Genomic DNA, 18,100 nt, shown 5'->3' on the forward strand with positions numbered 1-18,100 from the left:
CTAAAATAAAGTTGAAAAACTGTTTGAAGCACTGCAATCAGGGTTTGGAGCTAAACCAATCTGAATTTGATTCATATCTGTAGAGTGGTTACTTAAACACTTCACTGTGATCACCAATATTCAGTCATTTGTATTTTTATGGAACTACTGGAAACACAGTGTACAACAGTATCTACAGGAGTTCAAAGGTGAATGAGAGCATAGTCAAATGAGAAACAGTAACATTTACAGTGCAAATACTTACCATCCTAAAAAAAAATTTATCCGACATTCTTTTTCACTACCTTCCTCCTGAATTTATTCCTTTCCTGGAATATAGATGAAGTCATTCAGAAGTGACTTACTTGTATATTGAACATCCTTCATTTCTCTAGGAAAATGGAAAAAAACAGTGCCTGGTCACACACTCTTATTCTGTAGCTATTTACAAAGTACCTGTTTCACAGAGAGCCTGGGCATATCCTAATTTTTAAGAGGAAAAGGAATGTTCCATGTTCTCTAATAAATTAGGGAGAAAGAGATGAAGAAACAAATTACTAACTTAATAAAAGAAAAAATACAGCTAATTAGGAGGATAACAAATTTATTTTGGCTTCAAAATTCTTAAAGAGAATACTGCCAAATAATCTGTGACAAAACAAGAGTGATGCTCTTAGTTCAAACTGCAGTCCATATATCTGCATACCCTTCTTTAAAAAGTCTTTGTACAAAGCATTAATTTCTACAAAGAGCTGTCATGTAAATTGTTACATAACCTATTTTTGTAAGTCTTTGAGAAGAAAAAACACACATATGTGTAATATACAGAAATACAATATATAAAATGTTCCCTATAGGTTTAATATTTTATACAAAATGTATTTTTATGTAAACAAAATGCAGAATATGCTCCTTGATGACTGGTAATAGTCTCATCATTTACCAAATTTGTCTATTGTGCTCTGTTTGAGCATATCCCAGGTAGACATTCAAGAAGTAAAATATTTAGCCAAACTGGAATGCACAGTATTAATCTGAAATGGTACTTAGAATTCTGCTCTAATAAATGTGATGAAGCCCTTAATGACTTCAAGCAATGGGGGGAGGGGGAAGTGAAGAAGAGAGTTTGAAGCCATTTTCATAATGAAAACCGACAGCTCTTGGTTCCAATTTCACCCCAAACTGCCACAGAGATTAATATTTTTCTCTCAAAGTCACATTTTTATAAGAGATTACATTTTCCTCTGAAAGCAGAAGAGCTCCATTCAAAGACATGCCCATTTGTTGTTGTCAGCTTCTGCCTAACTGGGCTGAAAGCCTACTGTAGCTCTGCGGATCTGTGACCTGCACTTCACTCCCTCCAGGCACTATAAATAATTTCCATGGAAACAGCACTGAAGAAGATATCTGCAAGCCAAGAAGATATCTATAGCCTTTCTGTTGGATTTATGTCTTTTATTTTATCCTCTACATTTTCTGAGTTCAACCAATATTAAATACACTTATTCGATAAAATTTGTTACACATAAAACTGAAGTTATAAAAGAAATGAAAGATAAAGGAGGAAAAAATAAAGGAGATTCCTACTCCACAATATGTATGCATCTCTGGAGTATTTTTATATCCTGTACTCCCCTTTGTCCTAAGGAAATCGTGCATTGCATCCACATTGCACTTTTTTCACAAAAGGAAGCATTCTCCTTAAGTCATAAGGTATGAAGAGGTGTATGGCAATGTCATTAGGTATTTAATGAAGAGTGCTGTAATTCCCACCTGGATGAGGCTGAGAAGTAGTAGATATATGTGAAATCACAGCTGATGGGCTCTGACACAGCCACATCAGACCACAAAGGCAGGAACTGAACACAGTGGAATGCACTGTGTCTTGCCAAGTGCAAATCTGCTCTTTAGGCCTTGATGCCAATTCCTAAACAGTGCGAATCAGCCAGCTTCCAAACCAGGAAAAGCAGTGCTCAACATGGGCACTTAGCAAGGACAATCTGGAAATGTACCAAATTCAGGAAATGTACCAAATATCCTCCAGGTCACGAGGGTCCCTGTGTGTTGGAGGTGTGCAGCACTCCCTCCTTCTCCTGCCGGCCACAGGAACACAAAGGCTTTAGGCCCCCCTTGCAAACTGCACAGCCTGTACTGCTTTCTTTGTCCACTGAAGCTGCAGATGACTAGCCCCAAACTATAAGAGCCTCCTGACTCCGAGGTCAGCTTACAGTTATGAGAAGAAACTCAGAGTTTCTCTCCTTTGACTGAGCCTGTGCAACCTGCCTGTAGCTTAGGGGATGAAGGGAGTCAAAGCATCAAATCAAAACTCCAACACAAGCACCTCAGGAGAAAGAGTAATCCATGTTTTGGTTTTTTTTTTTTTCTGTATAAAAATAACAGCCATTGACTGCAACAATAAAATTAAATAGTTATTCTTAGCTGTGTTACAGGTATTTTTGGAGTTAGGTTGTCCAGGAAGCCCAAGAAGTCTCCAGAACTTTGGAGACCTCAAAAACCTGAGGAACCTACTTTGAACTCAGTATAGATTATGTTCTGAGAAGTGGGTTGGGCTGGATGCTGAGTCCTACTCAGCCTGCATGACTGTGTGAGTCTGTGTACACTTAAAAGTACAGATTATGAAGCATTCCAGGCTCTGGACTTTTAATTTTTTTTTCCTATGGTTCTGAGTTATGAAATGAGAAAATCATCTCAAGGATATATAGAAGAAACATACTCAAAGTATCTGGCAGCTTTGTATTGTAGCAGTGGTCCCCACCAGGGAATAATGAGCATTAACTCCATGATTGCAGAAGGCTGATCAATTGCTTTATTCTTACTACACTATACTATACTGTTAAGAAAAACCCATCACCCTTGCCAGACAGTCGTGACACACACGTGGATCCAGCTGGTCAGTGAATCCAAAACACCATCACCAGAGTCCAGTTAAGGAAACATCCTTTGGTAAACAAGCTCCATAGCGCATTCCGCATATGCAAAACAACAGGTGCAGCAAGGGGAGATAAGAATTGTTTCTCATTTTCTCTGAGCTTTCCCACAGCTTCTCACAGCTTCCCAGGAAAATCCTGGGAGAGAATGACGTCTCTCTATGTTCAGAGCATATGTGATTACCACAGCTTTGGAAGAGAACCGGCAGATGATCGCAAACTTGTCATTGTGACAGAGGTGCTACTTGACTCCTGCACTGCGGTCACTTCCTGTAAAAACTTTCATCAGTACAACCCACCCGCACCCAAAGCTGTTGTTTAGGCTCTGACAGGGCAGAGCACAGTGCTGAGATTCACAGTTTCAATTCAGAAGTGATAGGTAAGAAATAGCATATATCAGCCTCCAGTTATTTACCCCTCTGAGCATTCAGACCTTCCACATCTGTTTGCATTTATTCTAAGTACCTGATTGACACAGCTGACCTACCTGAATAACTTATCTCTCAAGCCAAATGCAACACTGAAGCATAAAGTTTAAATGAAAAAGAAAAACTCCAGAGATACTGAAGTTATTTGAGTCTTTAATTACATGTCATAAAGAAAATCTCTTTCTCTTAAACAAAGGGGGCACTCCTTTGCTGGTAACTGCTAAAACACATTCCTTTGAGCCTTTCCCTCAGCAAAGCTAAGTGTATTGTTAATTGTAAGTTGCTTTTTCACTGCCAAAGCTAGGAGGGATGAAAACTCACTTCCTCTCCACATAGTTGCTGGTGCACCACAATTTGTACCTCTGGTAATATACATGTAAAATCCAGACTGTTGGTAACCCACAGGTACCTGCTACAGTCTCCCCACCTCAGCTGTGGGTGTGGAATGGCCTGGTAACTAGATGACACATTTCTAGTCTCTAGTAATTACACCACAAAATCTTTACTAGATTTTGTGGTGTAATTACTAAAAAGTCTCTCACAACCTTCTTGCTCTGAGATGAGCACTCAAACCATCTGGGATTAGGCTATAATTAATTATGAACAGAATTCATTACAAGCACTTCCACGTCCATGAACAAACCTAGTTTTTGCACTGGACTTTGCTCCTCATAGCTAAGCACGATGTGGTTGGGCTAAACAGCCCTCACTCAGTGATCCTCCCATCAGAGCACAAGTGGGTCACGGCAATATGGTAGAAAGTAGGCTGCCTTCTGCACTAGTCCTAGACACAAGAAGCACTTACAATGTCAGATTTCCCCTGTAATTGGGCATATGCTAAGCCTCAGGCTCCTCTATGTTGTTTTCACAACAAACAATATAATGCTACAGCCTTGAATTGCGGAGTCTATCTTCCAATTTTGTTTAAGAAGAATGATAGCTAAAATACCGCAGAGGGGATTAAAAGAACAACTTTTTTACAAGATGTGAAACAAACAGAATTCTTATATAGCTCTACATAGTTCAAAAGTGCTTCAGTAAATACACTATAGGAGTTCTGTTTCTGAGGACACACAGTACCTCAGAAGCAGTGACGTGTATGTCCACTAAAGCAGAAGCCAAGCATTGTTTACATAAACCCCCTTAAAAAAAAAAATGCAAACCAAAAACCAGAATACTTGCTTTCACTTAGACAGTCACACAGCTGCAGAGCTTGTGCCTTTGCAAAAATTGACGCTGGGGGGGATAAGGAGCGGGGCTGTGTGTTTGTCCCCTTGACACTCGTTAATTTTTGTCTCGTCCTGCCCCCTGGTGGGAGCACAGGCCGCCGGTCTATTGGTTTCACAGACACGTTTCTACAATGCAATCCCACACTATACTGCATTTCTTACACTGCTTTTTGTGGCCAAGAATGTGTGTCAATTAACATAGGAATTATTTAATTGAATACTAACGGAAATAAAACAACATTATTATTTAATAAAATAATTGTTTTATCCAAATAATTAAATAAAATAATTGCTTACTCTAAAACTTAAAAAAATCACCTGCACAATATTCACATTGCAATAAATATCATTTCTATTCCAGATAGATATTTAATACTTATAATTAAATGAGAATGGATAGAAAATTTTATACATATATACACATATATTAACACACAGTGCTTATTACTCAGTGCTGTTTTAGTAGGAGCTCAAGATATAGCAACATCTACAGTGTGAAAGTTACTTTACTCAAAGATTACATAAATTCCTTTCTTTTATTTCTAGAACACCTCTGTATACTCTTAAACTCCCTCAGGTAGCCAGGTCACCCACTGACCTTTCAGGGGTCTCTTGTCCCAAACTCCAGGTTCTACAGAAACTAATGGTTGTAGGCAGCACATTCTGCTCCTGTCTACACCAAGGCTGTAGGGGAGGGGGGAAATCCTTCAGCCCCACTCAGTTCACTGAACTGGCAATGAAAACAGCAGCACTGCAGTCTCTGAGCTCACCTGAGCCATTGAGGTAACACTGTTTGGCTGGGGCATGACACTGGAGCCCATTTTACCCCCAGTGCTTCTGGAGCCACCACTGGCATCCTGATAAACCAGATCAGTCTCAGCAGCAGCCAGAACCCTGTCCATCCCACCTTCTGCAGGGACACCTGCCAAAAAACAAAGGGATTTTATACCTTTCCTTGGTTTCCTACTACATAATGTGTGTTCTTGCCTACAGGGAGCAGGAATTACTTTTGAACACGCAAGCTGATAGAAAAGCTCAATCCTGTTTGTACCCAGACAGTACAAATCGGAAGCTACTGTAAAGGCATATAGAAGGACAAAACACCAAAGTAGCAGAAAATATCAGAAACCATAGCAGAGGTTTTATGACTCCCACATGTATTTTGGCCTGGGTTCTCAGCTGGTAGAGCAGCACAATTTCTACTGCCTTCAATAACTGTTTTGCAGCCATGGAGAAGCCAGCCATGTGTGACAGCTTAGGGCAAAGGGAGATCAGACATCTTCCTGCAATTACATAACAGTTTGCCTAAGTGGTGAATTTACAAGTTGCAATCAACTGGTCTGCCCTGCAGAGGCGTGTGAAAATGCCTCGGGTTATGTGACACAGGACTACATCATGTCCCTGACTGATCAAAAACCCGGTATGAAATGGTAGGTTGTAGATGAACTGCCAGCTGCAGTTCAGTTAAACCAAAATGTTTGAAGAACAATTTCTTATGACTGTGTATTACCACAGCAAAACGTTTTCTCTACTTAAGCGTCCAACCCAGACTAATTTGTGGTGAAACATTTAGGGACTGTATGTCTTGATGAACTCCAAGTACGGGGGTAAAAAGGATTGTGTTTTTAGGGCTGTTTGATGGCTTATCTTAATTATGCTCTCACCACAAAATTAAAATCTAATGAGATCTCAGTTTGGATATGTTCAGTTAAATTGTCAAGGGTACAAGAAAGAGCTGTAAAGTCTAATTAAAGACAAAAAAAGAGAACTCTATACATTGAAAAACAGAAAGGATTTTGGTTCATCTCCAGTGACTGTAATTGATTTAGTCCCTGACTAAATTATACAATTTATACTCTCAATAATTCAGATGAGGACCTGATTCTGCAATCCCTGTTTATGTCAAACAGCACACACTCAGGTGAATAATAACATTGATTTTAATATTGTTACTGCACACAGGAAATAAGTAGGAAGCTTTGCAAGGTGAGAAAGTAGCTTATTATTTTGTGATACTTTGAACACACTACCATGCTTAAAAGATTTTTGTTTGGGCCATCTACTCCATAAGTAGTTTGCTTGTCATGGTTTGGGAAAAGGCAGATAGTCAAACCCTGCTGACTGACAAACAGCCTGGGAAGCTGGAGCAAGCTTCCCTGAAGCAAGCTAGAGACAGCATAGGTCTGTCCCTCTGCAGAAAGGACCCCTCAGGGCCCAGCTCATGTTAAATTCTGCAGGAGCTGCATGTGGAAATTCATAAAAACCATTTGCATTTACATTCTCTTAGGCTGGATCAGATCTAACATGCTGTACTACACAATGTAAATTGCAAATATTTGTTTTCAGTATAAAAATGGACAAACTGTAGCTAATTAAATATTGCACTGCCTTTGGAAAAGCAAAGAGGATAAGAGGAGGCTGAGGGCTATCTGTACTCAGGCCAGTGAGCAGAAACTGCAATAAGGAAAGCACTTCTAGCGCTGGGCCCTGCTTGGTGATTTCACTGCAGCATCTGGTCTGTGGCTCAGCTCCCACTCCCTGTAGCCTGACTGGAAATTAATTCACCTTATGGAAAAACTCCTTGCAGAGATTTTGTGGCAATGACTAGTGTGGATGATGACTATTTCGTCAGACTCTCAGTGCCTTAAGAATTATGACCAAAAAGTGAATGACCCGGCTCAACAATGAAATATACTTGTATATTTTCTGTCTCCTAGGCAACCACACCTATTTGTTTGTTTCGGATTTAAAATACAAACACACATATGAAAAGATTCAGGCAAAAACACACATTATTTCCTTCAGAAGGGCATGTGCTATCCCACGCCTGAGAGATTTTTTTGCCATGGCTTGTAACAAGCAAGTCCTACAAGGAAATTTGCATCACCTCACATCGGAGAGACTTGAGGGAACTTGCTGGCTGCGTTATGGAGCTCCCGTCCAATTCACGGATCTCTGCTCCGGGGTTCGGATCGCCTCCTCCTCCCCTCCTGCCCTGACCCCTGGGGTCGCAGGGCTGCTTTTAAAACTTTTCTCCTCGCTGCTCAGCTCCTTTGCGGCCTTTCCCCTTTTTTAGGGCCCACGAGCGTTCCCCGAGGGTTCGGCGGGCCCGGCTGTGGGCGCTGCGGCCCGGCCCGGCCTCCCCTCAGGGCGGCCGCCCTCAGCGGGGAGTCCACAGACCCGCGGTGCGGACAGCAGAGTACAGCCAGTGCAGCACAGCACACAAAGCACACACGGCGCAGAACAGCCAGCACAGCACAGTACACACAGCACAGACAATACAGCACAACACCGACCAGCACAGAATAGCACACACAGGCCAGCACAGCCAATACAGACAGTACAGCACAGCACAGCACGGCCAGCACAGCCAATACAGACAGCACAGCACAGCACAGCCCAGCCCAGCCCAGCCCAGCGCAGCACCCTGGGCAGTTGCGGGCATCCAGCGGCCTGAAAAGCGCACCGCTCAGGAATGACAAAACTTTTCTGGTTTTCCTCGATGATAAGTGCCGGGTTTCCCCACTCACAAAGGGCTTTTTTTGGGGGAGGGGGAATTTTCTGAAATTTCCGTGATCCCTCACAGTTCAACCAAGTTGAAATTGACTTCTCCATAGTGAAGTGAGTCATTCTAATCTTTCACTCACATTAGTAATTACATCCCACCCTGGCTATTTGAGCTGGGCAAAATTACTGTGAGAGAAACATACCAGCAGCTCAAAAGCACTTGCATGAAAGAAATGAATGGAATTTGAGAATTAAAACCACTCCCAGGTGACAGCTGCATTGCCTGTTAGCAAATAAAGTAGCACCAACATTTCCAATCTGGTTCTCCTAAAACAGAATTTTTACCCCAAGAGAAACTGTGAACTCTTGCTTTTTATCTTAATTCAGGATGAAAAAAAAATCTTAAAAGACAAAAAAATTACTTGAATGGTTTCCTGGAAGAAATGTCCATTTTCCAATTTCCTATCTCTTTGGAGTATTCTCTCTCTGCAAAAGCACTTTTATCCCAGGAGGGAATATTTTAATGGAATACGTTTGATATGCATGTTCATCACCCAAAAGACACAAGCACACATCTTAGCTTCCCCAATGAGCAATGTAATTCTCCTCTCAGATCAGCCAAACACAAACATATTTCAACAGGGCAGCAAACCAGCTGGACAGTCCTTACATCTGCTTTTCCAGCTCACACTGCTGGAAAAATTCTCACCACTCACTTGAGAAAGTGCAGGCTAGCAGGACAATAGAGGATAAATGAATATTCAAACAGGAGTCTAATCTATTTCTTATCTGTGACCTATTCAAAAATTAAAAAGTAAAAACTTGGAATTAATTGTTGAGGGTACTCAGTATACTAAGAGGGAAAAAAAAGAGGCAGCCTTGGATCAAATTTTCTTCTAGAAGTTGCTATATAGAGATAAAACCCTCCTTTTGTGTAACTACTTTGTAATCTTACTAGATTTTTAGTATAATTAACACTTAAGGTCTATAAAGGGCCATTAAGTACTCCAATTTTATATTTAGAAACTCACAGAATTTCTTCAAAATCGACAAGCATCCATTTTTTACTTGAAGCTATTAGAAGTTCATCACCCTTCTCCTGATTCCTTTAAGTCATTAACAATTATAACCTACAAAAAATTCACATGAAGCCTTATAAACCCACAGCAATATAATTATGAGAGCAGCCTCTTTACTGCAGCAGGATTACAAATAGAAATGCTCCTCTTAACATGGCTATAGAGTTACAGTCCAGCTTCTTAGTACTCAGAGTTAAAGAACTGGTTAAGGAGTTTTTGCCTGGGTTTTACAGGAGAAATCATGCTTTATAAATCATGTGTGGCATATCCTCTGAGAGCCAAGAGCTCTCAGGAAGCCCAGTTTCCTTTTCCTACCATCACCACATATACCATAATTATTGCTTTTATCTTCCCACCAGTACTGAAAGAAAGTCTCTTCTGCTGCTCTTTTACATTTTTCAGTAGATTTATACAAGATACATTGCATGAAAGTCTGGACTTTCATTAAAGCAAAGTAATGAGATAACTTTTATATTTGCATTCAGTTACAAAAAACAGACCTATTTTTAGGAAGTAGTTTATACTGAATCACAGAATATGCTAAATTGGAAAGGTCCATCAAGTCCAACTCTTCTGTCCTGGGGTAATATCATTCCTTCATTCCTGTGAGTTCTTCAAGAGAAAAAAAAAATTATTTGTACTACAGTAGTGATTATATCACCCTAAGAATGCCTGACTATGGTAATAAATACATGAAACAATAAAGTCACTTCCTGCCCCAAAGAGGTACACTTTAGGCCTACATGACAACAGATGGAGAAAACCCTGGAGTATTAATATTGCATGCACCAGAAGGGAATATTCTCACTATGTGTGGATTAGACTGTGTGCTGCTGCTACTTGTACTCAAAGTCCTTGGTCCAATACCACATCTTGCAGGACTGGAGGTGGAATAAAATTTTCTTTCAGTCTGCAGATTGAGTGTAGCCTCCCACACATTTCATTATACTGCTGTCAAGGTTCATTCTCACTGGCATTGTCATTTTTATCTTGAAAATGTTTTCAGAATGCAAGAGGCTCAATGGAAAGAATCGCTGACACAAGTTTGGCATGCTTTTCTGTAAGCAGTAGAAGAAAACTCTGCCTGCATTGCAGGCATGATAATCAGCATATCCCATGGGTAAGTACTTGTTTCCCTCATCTGAAAGCATCACACAACATAACTGTACCAACAGTCATGACTTACTTTTGTATCAGTGCACCAGTGGTCAGCAGCAGGGAAAAGGAGAACTTAGTAAAATATATAATGTTGTCTTTTAATATGCAATGTCTGGAGTATTTCTGCAGCAAACTACTGACCTGAAAGTCCAGAAGGTTTGTAAGCTGTGCCCTTACAAGCAATTTTCCCTCTCACCAAGTCCCTTTAAAATCTGTAATGCTAGTCTCTACTGAGAACAGAGTTTGGCATACCTCAAACACAATGTAGAGTGTTTTTCATTTCTGAGAAGCTTTGTTTCTTTTTCTTATCTCCAATACATTTGAACTTGCATAGAAAGACTAATCAAACCAAAAGAATACTCTGTCTTGTCTTCGACTGTGTGTGGACCAGATGTGCTTCTGTTGATGTTGCTGAGATTTTTCCCCGTGGATTTGAACTGGAAACATGAAGAGGCCATATGGTAGTAAAGATAATTTACATAGCACCTTTTATCAACAAATATTACAAAGGACCTTGCATATCACCTACTGTACAGGAAAAATTTCACTCAGAACTGAAATACAAATATCTCTGGGGTAAATCCTGGACATACATAAGAGCACACAGTAATGCTATAAAACTATTTCTAATTAGTTGTGAAAAATAAAGTCACAGCAAACTGAAATTGTGAGAGGAGCACAGGTGGACAAGTTCTATTTACAAATCAGTTGCAATCTGCACAGTTTCACCCTATATGTGAAGTAGTAATTTATGAGAAGTAGTTTATTCCTTTTGATAAGTGCAACTCTGATAAAATTATGTTCAAATAGAGACATTAAAAACAGAGCAGAATACTAAGTGGATAATTTCATTTCAGTTTTTGCAGATATTCACTGTACATATGCACAGTAAATGTGTATACCTCATCTTAATCTCAGTGTCCCAGTAGGTAATGTGACCAAGAAAAGTTATACTAATTTTTGTATTTGTTATAGGTGGCAGTGTGGGAGGCTCTGAACATTCTCCAATGCTGTCATGAATGTCACTACTGAAGCAAGAATAATCAAGAAAAACAATTGTTTCAAAGACAATATAATTTTCTTTCTATCCATGTTGGGGAAGATGAACAGTAGAAGATAGAAAATATGATAGATTGCAATATGCATCAGGGTCATCAAAGAAAACAGTCATAATTTTGAAATGAAACTATGTAAAATTCCTTAGTAAGGTTTATTATTTGAAAATGTTACCACATTCCAACTTTACTTTCAGTTTGAACCTTGTTTCAGTCCCAAATCTGTCTAATGTGCTTTAGATATATTCATATTATATTTGTCTGCTGTAAGAGGGCAATTTTAAATGCTGCTCGACAAATCAAATTAATATTAAGTAGACATACAATATAATTTATATTGTGTATTTATAGAGCTCCCAGAACAATTTACAACAAAATCATTTACAGCACCTAAAATGAAATTGGAAACATAGTTGTATGTAAAGAGACTTTTGGAAGAAAAATTTTCAAAGAATCCAGAAAGTTCAGCTTCCAGGCCCTATCTTTTGATTTTCTAAGAACTTCTGCCAATCCACAGTAATCCAGGCCTGGCCACACAAAGTCCTAGAAGTCTTAATATCACATTTATCCTCATAACCCAGCTATAGTGGTCCTTCCTGTCCCAGAAAAAATAAGGACAATGTTACTGATTCTTTGGTAAATGACCAGCAGTTTTTTTCCTGATTCCAGCACTGCAGTGTTTTGTAACCATGAGTGCAATAATTTTCAGTATAGCCATGGAACAACTGCAAAACCCCTATGTATTTAACTAGCTGCTAATTAGGAGTAAAGAGTTTTCTTGAAGCTGTTCAATCTCTTAAAATTGACTGTGCCAAGATCCGTTGTCCAGATATTCCTGTTCACTTCAAAGGAATAACTGCAGAGAGAAACTGTACTGCAGACACACCAGTACTTGAAAATTATAGGTTAGGAAAGACAGCCAAGATTTCATTATAAGAATTGCAGATCTCTGAGGGGGAACAACACAGCCATGTGTGGAAGTTCTGTGTGCTTACCCCTTACATGCAACCATTAGCATTCCTGAAAAATGAGCACTAGCAGTATTATTCCACAATTATGATGCCCATTTTCATGGTCATGCTTTGTTCACCCTCCCGATGGCACTACTTTCAGTCAGAGGTGTGGAATAACATGAATACAGTACGCTCTTATCCCCAGGAGCAATTTTCCTTTTTTTATTTGTATAGTCATGTGCACTAAAAGGATGTGAAAAGGCTATCATTAAACTACCCTTAAATATGTTTAATGGCACCACATGCTTACTCAGAAATTCCTTTCTCCCAAGCCCATATAAAGCTGAGAGTCTAATTGCAAATGCTGTATTACTGTGTTGATAAATGTACCATATCATTCATTCCTTTTCAGAAAAATTTCATGCAGGCCTTTTTTAATACAATGTTTTAAAGATCAAACTCAGTATATCCATTTAGAAGAGCAATCTGTGTTCTTAGCTGTAGTAAAAGTAGTAATAATAACACTTACTGTACTTTAGATCTTCAAAGCACTGTATGGGTATTAAGCAATTTGTCTCTCTTGGCAAGGATTTTAGTATGCATTGGACAGTAAGTAGCAGTAGGTACCTTGTTTCTTCCTTTTTTTTCTTCATTATTTTCTCCTTCCTGTTTTATTCCCCATAGGCTAGAAGTGTGTCGCTTCTCCATTTATGGGAATTCTAGAAATTCCTTACTAGTGCTACTGAATGGTTTGAATTTGCTTTTACCAGCCAGAGCAATCCATCAGACTCCTATTATTTGTAAAATATCTCAGGAACAGAAATGACAGTCAACTTTCTTTTCCTTTTTCTTTTTTTTTCCCTTTTTGTTTCCTAGCTCAAATTTTCTTATTTACAATCACAACTAATAAAACCAGAATAAGCAAGAATCTTGTCTTTTGCAAGTGCTGGAGTAGAAGCTCACAATGAGTGCAATCCCAAGGATGTTATTTTCACAAATACAAGAATAAATATTATTTTTCTTTGTGCTTTTCAAAGTAGCCCAGTGAAACAGGGCCTGACAATCCTCACTTTCCATAGGAGACTACCCTCCTTTCTAGATGGCAGAGGTAAGTGCAAGCAAAAGAGGCAGTTCTGCTCAGAACCAAGGGTCAAAGGTACAGAACGAAGATCTGTAGAGCCAGAGCTCGTCACAGCAGCAGTGAGAGTTTGCCATTCCAGAAATCAGTTGAACTTCAAATCCATTCCACTCCCATTCCACCAGAAGCTGCTACAGTCTCCATTCCTCTTTGCAGCAACTCTTCTTTCTGTAAATGTTCAGCATTGTAAAGTATTCACGTCCTTGAAAATTCTAATTAAATCCCAAGGAGACTGAGGAGCCTGCAGATGTAACAAGCATTAATTCATTTTTCTCTGTTGTCAAAAAAAGCAGTCAATGTTTAAGTGCATTACATCCATTTATCCTCTGGTTATCCAGGAAACTATTTCTATAAGCTTGTGTTGCAAACATTTTCAATAAACATTTTCAATAAACATGAAAATAAAATCGCTTGAGCAGTTTGGCTTGTGGAAATTCTCCCAAAATTGAGGATTACCAACAAACAGAGGTGCAATCTCACGTCTAAATTGTATCAACATGGGTGTGAGTCATATTCACAGCAGCTGTGAATGTGCTGTGACTTCATGTTGCTTCACTGTCTCCACTTCCTGTCTCCTAACACTGTGTCCTGGAAGTGCTCTGCCACATGCTGGCTTCCCCAGGACTGCATGGATATTGCTGAGGAAGTAATTCTGAAGAGCTAAAAACCCAGCTCCCTTCTTCCATGACCAGTAGATCTGGAGAAACCAGTCCCTGCCCAGTGATCAACGTGACCTTTGCCAATACCACTAAACAGTGCTCCAGGAATTAGCAGGCTGATATTTTGCCATAGAGACAGCACTTTTCTGTCACACAACAAAAGAAGACATTAGTTTCTTAGATGGCCAAGTCAATCATCTTTGATTCAGATGTTTTTTAAGCTTTTTTATTGAAAAAAATAATATGCACATGGTTTATGTTTCCTATTGTATCTAGAGATATATTCTGAATTCTCCTTTTGAGGCTTCAGTAGCTATAGAAAAACTCCTGATGACAAGAAATTAAGAAAGTGAAGGGTAGGACTTGCTAGAAGAATTTATGCAGCTAAGGACAGAATACAAGACTTCAGGGTCTGAAAGGGTGAAGTAGAACTGTTTATCTGTCATGCACATAGAAAAGATTTCTGAGCTGATTTATTGCTTAGCTTTTGAAAGATCAACACAGTCACATGGAAAAAAATCACTGTTTTCTTTTCTTCTTTCCAGAACTATAAACCTGTATTTCAAAAGCTATTGTTGAAGTGGAGGATTAGATGAAAAGGTTGATCCCTGACTCGGTTTTCAAGGGCAGGTCTCATGCTACTTAACCCAGGAATTTCCCCAGTTTTCTGTTGCATTCTATGCTGCCATCATCTGGCTCTTTTCATAAAATCTGACATTTTTTAAATCTCTGTTATCTCCAGGCCTGAATTTCTCTTTGGGTAAGGATCTTCAATGCTTTTCATGATGATCTCTCAGAGTATGAATTTACTTTTTCTCAAGCAGCAAGCATCTCTCTGCAGCTCCCCTTGCCAGAACATTTACCCAGACTCTGGGCTGGGCATGCAGCTCCCTTTGCCTGAGTACTCAGGATGGAGGGAGGATATTAATTTATGTAGCTGTTCATACTCCAGAATACAATTCTGATTCTAAATCTTTTCAATCACCTAGCAGAGATTTCTTGATAACTAGCCAGTTACGTCTAGCCTGCCAGCCGCCAGCATCTTGACTATGCCTTCCTAACTAAGGGAATGCAGACATTTGGTCATGGAAAACACCTCTCCTCCCACAGCAAAGGGTGTTACCAACTCTCCCAGTGATTTACTTAAATATAAACAGGTTGTTTACTCACTCCAAGGCAAATCTTATCTTCTGCCTGATGGGGCAATGATAAAAAGTAACAGAAGCTTTCCAATGGGCTTAGATGGATCCACACTGCTTCCAAGACATCACAACCCTTGCCTCCTTCTCATATGTCTGGCAGCCAAAGTACTGTGGAATATTCAGAAACACTCATCTGGCTTAACTCTGGATTTCTGATGGCAGGTAAAACTCTGAGGGAACTGTGAAAGCATTGGCACTAATACAGACACAGAGAAGAACAATATATACATTAAACTTTGCTTCATCTTTAGATTGCAGCATACCCCTCTGGGTTCTGAGGAAAGGCTTCTCCTGGAGCATTTCCAGTGCTTGGCTTTTTGTCTACTCTGATCTTCACAGAGCCCTCTGTCTCTGTGCATGCCAGGAAAAGCCTGCCTAGCCAAACATGCTCAGCTGCTTTGTCTTCCTGCTGAAGGGTTCACCTAACCTGTTCTGTGGGTAACCAGGACAGGAGAGCCAGGCTGCCTCTCTGCTGCCCAGCCACACCCCAGCTCCAAGAACAAAACAGAAGGATGCTGCAAAGAACATTTCTGTCTTACATGGAACAGCAAACAAGCAAGCACTGCACATCCCTCTGTCACAGCACACATCAATCAAGGCAAGCAGTTCTTGACAGGACACTAATCAATCACCACAGGGAGACAGCAACATGGGGAGACATTCCAATATGTTTTCCTTCATTCTTTTTCCTGAAACAGGAGAGGGAAGTTAAATAAGGCTCTGCTGGAGCTTGTGCTGCACATTTTTCAGGTATGGTAATTACTGCCGACAAAGGAGACTTTGAGGCCTATAAATTAGAATGAACAAGTCTTGGGGCAAACCAGAAAAAAAAAAAGGCATATTTACATAGGGACTCTAAGGAGAGGGGAACCTAAAAAGAGAAAAGATGGGAAACTTGGCCCTAGAAACAACAAATATTTCTGCTTCATTTTAATTTTCACATTCAAGTCCTGAGAAAACCTACAGAATGAAAACCAACAATAATAGACATTTCTTTAATGAACAAAATAGAAACATGCGTAATATTTGGATTTGCAGAAGTGACCACTTATTTTGCCTGAGTACCAACTTCAAATGACAGTGTGCTGAAGCTTACAGATTCTGTATTTTCTATTTATTTTTGCAGTGACCGAACAGAAGTGGGACAAAGTAGCTGGACAGCTGCATAAAACCTCCATTCTGAATTCAAATTTGAATTGGACCTCAACCAATACACACAAGTCTTGAGCACCACTACCTGCTTCCCTTAAAAATCTTCGCTGCTCTAAATACTGGATTATTTTCTCCTTATGCATCCTGGCTGAACTGGGCTGAAACTTTCAGACCCAGTTGGGAACTGGGAGAAGTGGAACTGCACTCCCAAGGTTTAAAAGAAGTATCAATTCTAATAAAGCAGCACAGAAAGTAAATATGTTCCTCTAAAAGTACTCATGTCAGAACAGTTAAATATTAGAGGCTTGAGGAAACACCTTTTACACAGTTGCTGGTAGAAGAAGTGCAGACAAGCCCTGTATTGGACCTATATAACATTGTATTTATTTCTTACACCACCAGTTTTCATAGCCTTGACCTGTGCAACTGTAGAATAAGAAGAAAATAACAAAGCAAACCACATAGAAATATGTGTCCGATGTTCCTCACTCAGGGATTAAACAAAACAAAGAACGTTTCATTCCAACTTGCAAGCAGGGTCTCCATGTTTCTGAAGAGTGCTGATGCCCTGTGATATCTGAGCAAGACAGCATTAGGACTGTACACACTGCATTCCTCCTTGCTTTATTAATAAAACAATAATGAACCCAGTGGTGCAGAAGCAACAGAACATGCTGCTATGAAGGAGACCTCAAAGCCCACTCAGCTGCTTCACTGGTGTGTATTAAAATTAATGAGTTTCTGCTGCAGAAGGAAAGAGATGTCCTTACAGGGGAATGAGATCTATGATCTTTATATTGTAGCACAACCACTGAGAAGCACAGAAATCTGCACAGCTCAGTCTCAAATAACAAATATCTTTTTACAGAGGAAGGCAAGGACAGGCTGAATACACTTGCTGTGCATACTGAAAGAGGGGATAGGAGAGTTTTTCATTTGCATCTTAAGCACCTTCCCACTAGTAAAAACTGGATCAAGGCTCTCTCCCTCCCCCCCCCTCATTTTTATAGCTAAGTGAGAAAAATATTGGCAATATTGAATGCCAGCCAGCAGCTGAGGCTGCTAACTCAGCCATTATCACCACAGTATTTAATAGCTGTCAGTTAAAGAGCCCTGATATTTGTACATGGGAACATATTCCTGGAGGTCAGCACACCTCATTAATATTTCTGTTTATTTCATCCTTCACAGTACTTTTGCGCTTTTAATGCTTTCCAGTTAACAAAGCAAAATTTTGAAGCAACTATTAGGTTGGTAAATAATACCATTTTAAAAATGTTGTTTCATTAAGACAGCTCAGTTTTATCCCAAATTCTTCAAGGCTTCATTCGACTGCAAAGAGGAGTTATTAACATGCTGCTACAATAGCATCTCTGTGAAACTTATTTCCTGCTTAGGAGCTCCAATGAGAAACAAAAGTAGCCAGCATATTTCTTATCTGAAGCACGTTGAGTATTTTGTGAGCTCAGTTCAAGTCACTTGCTTGGACTGAAGTTGTAACTGGAGAGTACTTTAATCAGAGATTATCCTAATTCTATAGAATAATTACCTAAAATCTTAAAGAGGATAATTTTCTTATCACTTCCTTTTGTTAGGTATTTCTAGAGGATACA

General features: G+C 39.6%; 1 long non-coding RNA gene across 1 annotated transcript in view; it reads right to left on the reverse strand.

Moving 5' to 3' along the window:
* LOC141729852 (uncharacterized) overlaps positions 1-7,972 on the reverse strand; it is a 52,064-nt gene extending 44,092 nt beyond the window's left edge. Inside the window, exon 1 of the long non-coding RNA XR_012581369.1 lies at positions 7,472-7,972. This is a non-coding gene — a long non-coding RNA (uncharacterized LOC141729852). The remainder of the gene's footprint in view (positions 1-7,471) is intronic.
* Between the last annotated feature and the right edge of the window lie 10,128 nt (positions 7,973-18,100).

This window comes from Zonotrichia albicollis, chromosome 8 (genome assembly GCF_047830755.1).
Source record: "Zonotrichia albicollis isolate bZonAlb1 chromosome 8, bZonAlb1.hap1, whole genome shotgun sequence".
In the NCBI taxonomy this organism is placed as follows: Eukaryota; Metazoa; Chordata; class Aves; order Passeriformes; family Passerellidae; genus Zonotrichia; species Zonotrichia albicollis.